Here is a 10,000-nt window from a genome sequence, read left to right on the forward strand (position 1 = left end):
CCTGACCCTCTAAATGTATGTGACCCCTGACCCCTGCCCCTCTAAATGTCTGTGACCCCTGACCCCTAACCCCTGCCCCTCTAAATGTCTGTGACCCCTGACCCCTAACCCCTGCCCCTCTAAATGTCTGTGACCCCTAACCCCTGCCCCTCTAAATGTCTGTGCACGCCACTGGATAGGCTATTAAATATCTTTTAAGTTTACGGTTTACATCAATCAGCCTCTCAAACGCGCTACGTGCGTCGGGCCGGGCGGCAGACAATCCCACCCTCGTATCAACATATTAAACAAATGAAAGTTGAATAAAGTCCCATAGCTGATACGGACCCAAACATGTGTCTAGTTTCACCGTTTTAATATTTAAATGTTATGATGAAAGTCTCATGGGGCTCGAGTTCGACCAGGTGCTGCACACACGCACACGCGCACACACGCACACGCGCATGCACACAAGCACACACGTGGTTCCACGCGTTGCACAAGGTGCCCTTTTTTCACTTGAGCACCTGCCCCTTTAAATGTCTGTGACCCCTGACCCCTGCCCCTCTAAATGTCTGTGACCCCTGACCCCTGCCCCTCTAAATGTCTGTGATCCCTGCCTCTTTAAATGTCTGTGACCCCTGACCCCTGCCCCTCTAAATGTCTGTGACCCCTGCCCCTTTAAATGTCTGTGACCCCTGCCCCTCTAAATGTCTGTGACCCCTGCCCCTTTAAATGTCTGTGACCCCTGCCCCTCTAAATGTCTGTGACCCCTGCCCCTCTAAATGTCTGTGACCCCTGCCCCTTTAAATGTCTGTGACCCCTGCCCCTCTAAATGTCTGTGACCCCTGACCCCTGCCCCTCTAAATGTCTGTGATCCCTGCCTCTTTAAATGTCTGTGACCCCTGACCCCTGCCCCTCTAAATGTCTGTGACCCCTGCCCCTTTAAATGTCTGTGACCCCTGCCCCTCTAAATGTCTGTGACCCCTGCCCCTTTAAATGTCTGTGACCCCTGCCCCTCTAAATGTCTGTGACCCCTGCCCCTCTAAATGTCTGTGACCCCTGCCCCTTTAAATGTCTGTGACCCCTGCCCCTTTAAATGTCTGTGACCCCTGACCCTCTAAATGTCTGTGACCCCTGACCCCTAACCCCTGCCCCTCTAAATGTCTGTGCACGCCACTGGATAGGCAATTAAATATCTTTTAAGTTTACGGTTTACATCAATCAGCCTCTCAAACGCGATACGTGCGTCGGGCCGGGCGGCAGACAATCCCACCCTCGTATCAACATTTGAATAAAGTTGCATAGCTGATACGTATCTATCCATGCCCATGGTTATGATACGGACCCAAACATGTGTCTAGTTTAACATCATAACATTTAAATGTTATGATGAAAGTCTCATGGGGCTCGAGTTCGAGTCGAGTCTGGAGTCCATTTGTGGCGACTCGAGTAAGAGTCTTTAACTCGAGTCGCCATCTATGGCACGCACGCACGCACGCGCGCGCGCGCGCGCGCACACACACACACACACACACACACACACACACACACACACACACACACACACACACACACACGAGATATGAGATGGTCTGTTGTGTGTGTTCTCCAGGTGTGTAACTGTGTGTTCTCCAGGTGTGTAACTGTGCGTGTGCGTGTGTGTGTTTTCCAGGTGTGTGAGTGTCGTCAGATCTGCGGTCAGGTGAACATTTCTGGGCGTCGACCACAAAGACGCTCGTCAACCAATCACACGCAACCATCCGCCTGTCGATCCAATCAGATTGACCTACTTTAAAAAAGGAACTCAATTACCCAGGATGCCGTGTGGCACCGAGGAGCAGACGGAGGCGGAGTTTAAAGAGTTAAATTATCTGATTTATAATCCATGGTATACCTAAAAAAACCCACACAGATCTACAAGCAGATGACTTGTAGATCTGTTGTTGTTTAATGTGCCTCGAAGTATAAATGAAAGATTAATTTGCATATTATGTATAAACTAAAGCTTAATGTGCATATTATGCATAAATTAAAGCTGAATTTGCATTGTATGTATAAATTAAAGCTTAATTTGCATATTATGCCTTTTTTTCCCCTTGTATTTAGCCGCTTAAATCCCAGCATCTGTATTCTGGAGGCGGGGGGGGGGGGGGGGGGGGGGGACGATAACTGATCTACAAAAATCTGTTGTTTTTGGCATGAAGATATTTAATGTACAGAGACACCAACGCAGAGCCCTGAGGAACTCCAACAACAATGGATTTAATTGGTTAAATATTTGGTTTCTAAATATTTTCTTTTTTTTCTCACTATTTTTGTTTCTCTTTTAATCAGCCAACATAACTTCAGACATTTTGTTTTGTTTGTGGTCTTTTTTTTTGTAAATTGTTTTGTACATTTCTCATGATTTACATAATTAATTAATTAATTAACAATGAATAACTTTTTTCGGCTTCACTTTAATCGCTGATGATGTCACGGCTTCTTGCTCGCCCTGCTGCTACAGAGAGAGAGAGGGGGGGTGGGGGGGGTACTGACACTTTAATTAATTACTCCTTTTAGTAATCTGATAAATTACCAGTAATATAATGAGTAAAATACATGTAGGTATTATAATATAATGAGTACAATACATGTAGTAACCGTTGCTTAATTTTTATAGAATAAGTTTCACGTTCGCTTGTTGTTACGTTTTTAGAAGTTCAAACTCGTTATTTCATTCGTTATTTGATTCAAATTGTTTTGATTGATTAACTTTTTCGCTGCTAACTACATTCATAAACGTAGCTAGGCTAACGGTAGCTACTGGTGCTAACTACGTTCATAAACGTAGCTAGGCTAACGGTAGCTACTGGTGCTAACTACGTTCATAAACGTAGCTAGGCTAATGGTAGCTACTGGTGCTAACTACGTTCATAAACGTAGCTAGGCTAATGGTAGCTACTGGTGCTAACTACGTTCATAAACGTAGCTAGGCTAACGGTAGCTACTGGTGCTAACTACGTTCATAAACGTAGCTAGGCTAACGGTAGCTACTGGTGCTAACTACGTTCATAAACGTAGCTAGGCTAACGGTAGCTACTGGTGCTAACTACATTCATAAACGTAGCTAGGCTAACGGTAGCTACTGGTGCTATCTACGCGTATGTTCGTAGACAACCATTTACTCCATACTGTATGAACGTGCCGTCCGTTTGTTTACCTTTTAGCATTGCTCCGGTTGCTATGGAGAGCCTCCATCCCCACCGGCTATGGGACCTTTAAATCCAGCTCCGTTGAGCCTCCATTAGGATTTTCAAAGCGCCATATCTCTAAAGGTTCGAGAGCTGTCCACGGTGAGCCGTCGCGCATCCCGACGATCGTAAATCATTTGTGAGTTTGTATCGCATCGCTGAGAACATGTAGCTGGTTTAATGATAGGCAGTGGTTCCCAAACCTTTTCATGTCAGTCAAGGACCCCCACATTGACACTAATTAGTGTCATGGACCCCCATGTGAAGAGATATGCCAGGGACCCCCATGTGAAGAGATATGCCAGGGACCCCCATGTGAAGAGATATGCCAGGGACCCCCATGTGAAGAGATATGCCAGGGACCCCCATGTGAAGAGATATGCCAGGGACCCCCATGTGAAGAGATATGCCAGGGACCCCCATGTGAAGAGATATGCCAGGGACCCCCATGTGAAGAGATATGCCAGGGACCCCCATGTGAAGAGATATGCCAGGGACCCCCATGTGAAGAGATATGCCAGGGACCCCCATGTGAAGAGATATGCCAGGGACCCCCATGTGAAGAGATATGCCAGGGACCCCCATGTGAAGAGATATGCCAGGGACCCCCATGTGAAGAGATATGCCACGGACCCCCATGTGAAGAGATATGCCAGGGACCCCCATGTGAAGAGATATGCCAGGGACCCCCATGTGAAGAGATATGCCAGGGACCCCCATAAGAGAAGGTTTTTACGGCTCTAGCAGTGATTCTCAACCCGTTTCATTTCAAGGACCCCCAGGTAGACATGCATTAGTCTACGGACCCCCATTTAATGGAATTTCTATCTCTGGGACCCCCAAATTATATTGTAAAATCAATTTTAAGTTAACTGAGAGTGTACAAATGGAACCAAATGGACCCATTAGGGTAAGTTTGGTCCCTTTTGTACTCTCAGAGTTACAGACCAAGAACAAACACGACGGTTTGAACCGATGTTTAAGAGCCGTCCGTACGAGTTATTACATGTATTTTATGAATATATTACTGGGTAATTTGCATAATTAATGAGCTTGTCTATTTCCTTTGCCTTTCGATATCCCCGCCTCTCTGGTGTGACAACGTCCTGTCCCTCTGGTGACAACTTCCTGTTTGATGGAGGGACGGGCCGGTTTAGGGCTTACAGATCTGTTTTATGTTCCTGTGTGTGGGTCTGTAGATCTAATACCATGATGTGTGGGTCTGGAGATCTAATACCATGATGTGTATGGGTCTGTAGATCTAATACCATGATGTGTGGGTCTGTAGATCTAATACCATGATGTGTGTGGGTCTGTAGATCTAATACCATGATGTGTGGGTCTGTAGATCTAATACCATGATGTGTGGGTCTGTAGATCTAATACCATGATGTGTGTGGGTCTGTAGATCTAATACCATGATGTGTGGGTCTGTAGATCTAATACCATGATGTGTGTGGGTCTGTAGATCTAATACCATGATGTGTGTGGGTCTGGAGATCTAATACCATGATGTGTGGGTCTGTAGATCTAATACCATGATGTGTGGGTCTGTAGATCTAATACCATGATGTGTGTGGGTCTGTAGATCTAATACCATGATGTGTGTGGGTCTGTAGATCTAATACCATGATGTGTGGGTCTGGAGATCTAATACCATGATGTGTGGGTCTGTAGATCTAATACCATGATGTGTGTGGGTCTGGAGATCTAATACCATGATGTGTGGGTCTGGAGATCTAATACCATGATGTGTGGGTCTGTAGATCTAATACCAGGATGTGTGGGTCTGTAGATCTAATACCATGATGTGTGGGTCTGGAGATCTAATACCATGATGTGTGGGTCTGTAGATCTAATACCATGATGTGTGTGGGTCTGGAGATCTAATACCATGATGTGTGGGTCTGTAGATCTAATACCATGATGTGTGGGTCTGGAGATCTAATACCATGATGTGTGGGTCTGGAGATCTAATACCATGATGTGTGGGTCTGTAGATCTAATACCATGATGTGTGGGTCTGTAGATCTAATACCATGATGTGTGGGTCTGGAGATCTAATACCATGATGTGTGTGGGTCTGTAGATCTAATACCATGATGTGTGGGTCTGGAGATCTAATACCATGATGTGTGTGGGTCTGTAGATCTAATACCATGATGTGTGTGGGTCTGTAGATCTAATACCATGATGTGTGGGTCTGGAGATCTAATACCATGATGGGTGGGTCTGTAGATCTAATACCATGATGTGTGGGTCTGGAGATCTAATACCATGATGTGTGGGTCTGGAGATTTAATACCATGATGTGTGGGTCTGGAGATCTAATACCATGATGTGTGGGTCTGGAGATCTAATACCATGATGTGTGGGTCTGTAGATCTAATACCCCTTACAGGCCCAAACCGCATTAATGTCATTAACCTTACTTTAGACCTGAGACGATTCTACAAATGTCTTCTAAATCATTACAGTTTTCTGATAAACCCTATGTTTCTATGTCAGTGGTTCTCAAACATTTTCATGTCAGGGACCCCCAGAATGATATGTATTTGGACCCCCATCTGAAAATATGTTGTCCCCCCCCCCCTCCCCTCAAAGATTTGCGCCACATTTTCAAGCTCTACGAGCTTGTAGATCTGCTATTGTTCAACAGCTAAAGTATAACACAATGCTTAAAACACCAACAGGGGTTCCCGTCCAGAAGTGATTAAAAGTGTTTTGTTGTGAGGAGTTGCGTTGCTGCGGTTTGGGTCTTAAGGTCCGTAACTCAGAGGGTTACAAATAGACCCTTTTATTAAAGGTCCATTTGGTTCCATTTCAACACTGTCTGGATTAAACCAGCGCTGAGGATTTGGACAGTGTTGATTCAGTGATTGTAAAACTGTTTTTTTTATTCCCTCTTGAATCTAAACCGTTAAAATCCTTGGTGTTAATTTAACTGACGGCTTCCATTTCAGACCCCTGAGGGTCCATTTGGTTCCATTTCAGACCCCTGAGGGTCCATTTGGTTCCATTTCAGACCCCTGAGGGTCCATTTGGTTCCATGTGTTACACTCTCAGAGTTACAGACCCGTAAGGGTCCATTTGGTTCCATGTGTTACACTCTCAGAGTCACAGACCCGTAAGGGTCCATTTGGTTCCATGTGTTACACTCTCAGAGTCACAGACCCGTAAGGGTCCATTTGGTTCCATGTGTTACACTCTCAGAGTCACAGACCCATAAGGGTCCATTTGGTTCCATGTGTTACACGCTCAGAGTCACAGACCCGTAAGGGTCCATTTGGTTCCATTTCAGACCCATAAGGGTCCATTTGGTTCCATGTGTTACACTCTCAGAGTCACAGACCCATAAGGGTCCATTTGGTTCCACACAGTGACAGACGACCATATAAGGACACAATGTATTGTACAGAGACGCTGCGTTTTGAACCGACTGTTAAATAAAAATAAAATAATAAAAATGAACATTAATAAATGAATGAAGTCTGAACCTCATGATGAGCTGGGGGGGGGGGGGAGAGGAGGGGGGGGGAGAGGAGGGGGGGGGGGGGGGGGTGTCACGCTATACTTGCCAAGCCTAAAGGGCCTTGCAAACGGGGATCGATAAAACTTTTTGCGCAGTGGGGGGGGGGGCTAACCGCCCGGTAATCCACAGCAAGGGACCACGATCACCAAAACGAACATCGACAACTTTATCTCTCCATTTATTTTATCTGTGTCACTCTGACCCCAGGTCCCAAGACAACGAACGGTAGGAAAAACGCTGATCAATGGAGGAGGAGGAGGTGGTGGTGGTGGTGGTGGTGATGGTAGAGGTAGAGGAGGAGGAGGAGGAGGAGGAAGAGATGATGGCGACGAGCCCAAACCTGGCCCAGTGCTGCAGCTCCATGCGTTCCAGCTGCGCGTAAACGTGCATCTTCGGGGCATGCTGGGCGAGGAAGACTTCCACCGATTGGCGAGATGCAGAGCCCAGACCTGCAGGGACCAGACCTGCAGGGACCAGACCTGCAGAGCCCAGACCTGCAGAGCCCAGACCTGCAGGGACCAGACCTGCAGAGCCCAGACCTGCAGAGCCCAGACCTGCAGAGCCCAGACCTGCAGAGCCCAGACCTCCAGGGACCAGACCTGCAGAGCCCAGACCTCCAGGGACCAGACCTGCAGAGCCCAGACCTGCAGAGCCCAGACCTGCAGGGACCAGACCTGCAGGGACCAGACCTGCAGAGCCCAGACCTGCAGGGACCAGACCTGCAGGGACCAGACCTGCAGAGCCCAGACCTGCAGGGACCAGACCTCCAGGGACCAGACCTGCAGAGCCCAGACCTGCAGGGACCAGACCTGCAGAGCCCAGACCTCCAGGGACCAGACCTGCAGAGCCCAGACCTGCAGGGACCAGACTTGCAGAGCCCAGACCTGCAGAGCCCAGACCTGCAGAGCCCAGACCTCCAGGGACCAGACCTGCAGAGCCCAGACCTCCAGGGACCAGACCTGCAGAGCCCAGACCTGCAGGGACCAGACCTGCAGAGCCCAGACCTGCAGGGACCAGACCTGCAGGGACCAGACCTGCAGAGCCCAGACCTGCAGGGACCAGACCTGCAGAGCCCAGACCTGCAGGGACCAGACCTGCAGGGACCAGACCTGCAGAGCCCAGACCTGCAGAGCCCAGACCTCCAGGGACCAGACCTGCAGAGCCCAGACCTCCAGGGACCAGACCTGCAGGGACCAGTGGTGTAGCTCTAGCAGGATCCAGTGACACTCATGTCGGTCGCCCTGCAACTCGTAGCCGGTCCACTGGTTCCGTCCCGTCTTCTCATGTATCGGGTGTGTCGACTCCACGTTCCCTTCACACCCGTGCATGGTTGGAACGACAGCGCCTGGAGTCTCGAGTCCATGGTAAGCTTGTAGGCCTATTTATGTAATTTTTGCATTTATTTGTATCGCTAAAATGAAAGTTGTTAGTCTGGATAGTGTCAATTCATTTCAATTGGACTTCTGACGAATCTGACCAATACGGCTCGTCAGAATGTGATGATGAGGAGTCGTCCCTTTACTCTGGAGGCAAGATTTGTTTTATTCATCACTTACAGAAGAACTAACTAAATGGAAACTGTCTGAATTATGTCATTCAAGCTAAATAATAATGTGTGTGTGTGTGTGTGTGTGCACGTGTGCGTGTGTGTGTGTGTGTGTGTGTGTGTGTGTGTGTGTGTGTGTGTGTGTGTGTGTGTGTGTGTGTGTGTGTGTGTGTGTGTGTGTGTGCGTGTGTGCACGCCAGCAGACATATGGTGGTCCCTGGCTGTGAGCTCTCATCCATGGCAGTCTTTGGCAGAGATGGAGGGTGCGTGCGTGCGTGCGTGTGTGCGTGCATGCCTGCGTGCGTGTGTGTGCGTGCGTGTCCTGTTTTGGCTGCTCTGGGGTCAGCCATGCTGAGACACCTGGTTAAATACTGCTGACTGTCCTTCAGTGATGCTTTGTGGAATACGACTACGTCTCGTTCCTGACCGCATCACTGTCGTGGCAATAATCACGTTAAACCACACCCTCGAGTGTAATATTGCTTAAGTCAACCTCAGCACAGCTACAATAATATATAAGATCTACAATAAGCTACGTCCAACCTGCATGCAGGATCTGATCAATGCAGGGAGAGCAGATACGGACTCAGAGGAACTGGAATATTCAAAAGAATCTAAATCTCAAGGACTAACACAAAGGAGAGATGTCTATACAGAACTAAAAGTGAGCAACTCCATAAGAACATTTAAAAGATCATATAAAGCTATGATAATTGACAAATATATAAAATAACTTTAATATATACAGTGTGCATAGATAGGCAGTAGATATTACAAATATAAAATATAGCTGCAAGCAGCGATAAGGCGGGACCAAGAAAGAAGACAATACGCAATAAGAACAATATGCACAAATACGAATCACAGGCTGAGTTGTCGAGTCAAAGGTGAGAGCTCTACCATCTGAGCTATGCAGACACAGTCAGTTGACTCATTCTAAACAGTAACATCATTCAGTATTTTTGAATTATTTCAACTGTCCTGCAGTCTTTATCCATTACTACAGTGTGTTTTCACGTACAAACTTATCTTTGTACGCTTTCAGTGCTATTTGGCATGACCCTCTACCATACTGTACAGTTGCAAAAGCATATGACGCTGCATGTATGTATTAGGGACAAAAGAAGAATTTTCACAAACTACTTTTTTTGAATAAATGTACTACGATTATTTGTCCGTATAGGTCCAAAGTTCACGTGTATATGTTTTTGTGCATTTTTATCAAAGATCCTGGGAGGAGATACATTTTAGAGCTAGTCAGAACACGAAAGTTGTTCGGCATGAGGAGATCAAAGTGTCATTGCTAACGGTCAAACGGTTCATGAGATATTCACGTTCAAAGTTTGCATTTTCAATTGAGTGCTATAGCGCCACCATTTGGCCAATCGTCATGGGCTTCGCATAGTCACCGCTTGGCATGGCCCTCTACCAGATTACCGCGTTTTGCGAAAACCGACTGCACGGTTCAGTCAGAACTGCAATATTTGGCGGAAGGAGGAGGAGGAGAAGAAAAATAAACACAAAAGCAATAAGTGACCAAAGTCACTTCGTGACTTCTTGGTCCCTTAATAATAAGTACTATATATTTGAAGTAACCACTTCAAACACAAATATACAAACGCATATGCAGTAAAAATTAAACAATAATAAAAATATACACTATATATTTGAAGCAACCACTTCAAATATATAAGCACGATTAAAAAA

At 46.7% G+C, this 10,000-nt stretch overlaps 1 protein-coding gene across 1 annotated transcript in view; it reads left to right on the forward strand.

Moving 5' to 3' along the window:
- Positions 1-2,107, forward strand: part of LOC306919082 (ceramide transfer protein-like) — a gene marked incomplete at its 5' end in the record, with an annotated part of 15,890 nt that extends 13,783 nt beyond the window's left edge. Inside the window, one exon of the mRNA XM_079531917.1 lies at positions 1,655-2,107. The remainder of the gene's footprint in view (positions 1-1,654) is intronic.
- Positions 2,108-10,000: the final 7,893 nt, after the last annotated feature.

The sequence above is a fragment of the Electrona antarctica genome (genome assembly GCF_951216825.1).
Source record: "Electrona antarctica genome assembly, contig: scaffold_627, whole genome shotgun sequence".
NCBI classification, from domain to species: Eukaryota; Metazoa; Chordata; class Actinopteri; order Myctophiformes; family Myctophidae; genus Electrona; species Electrona antarctica.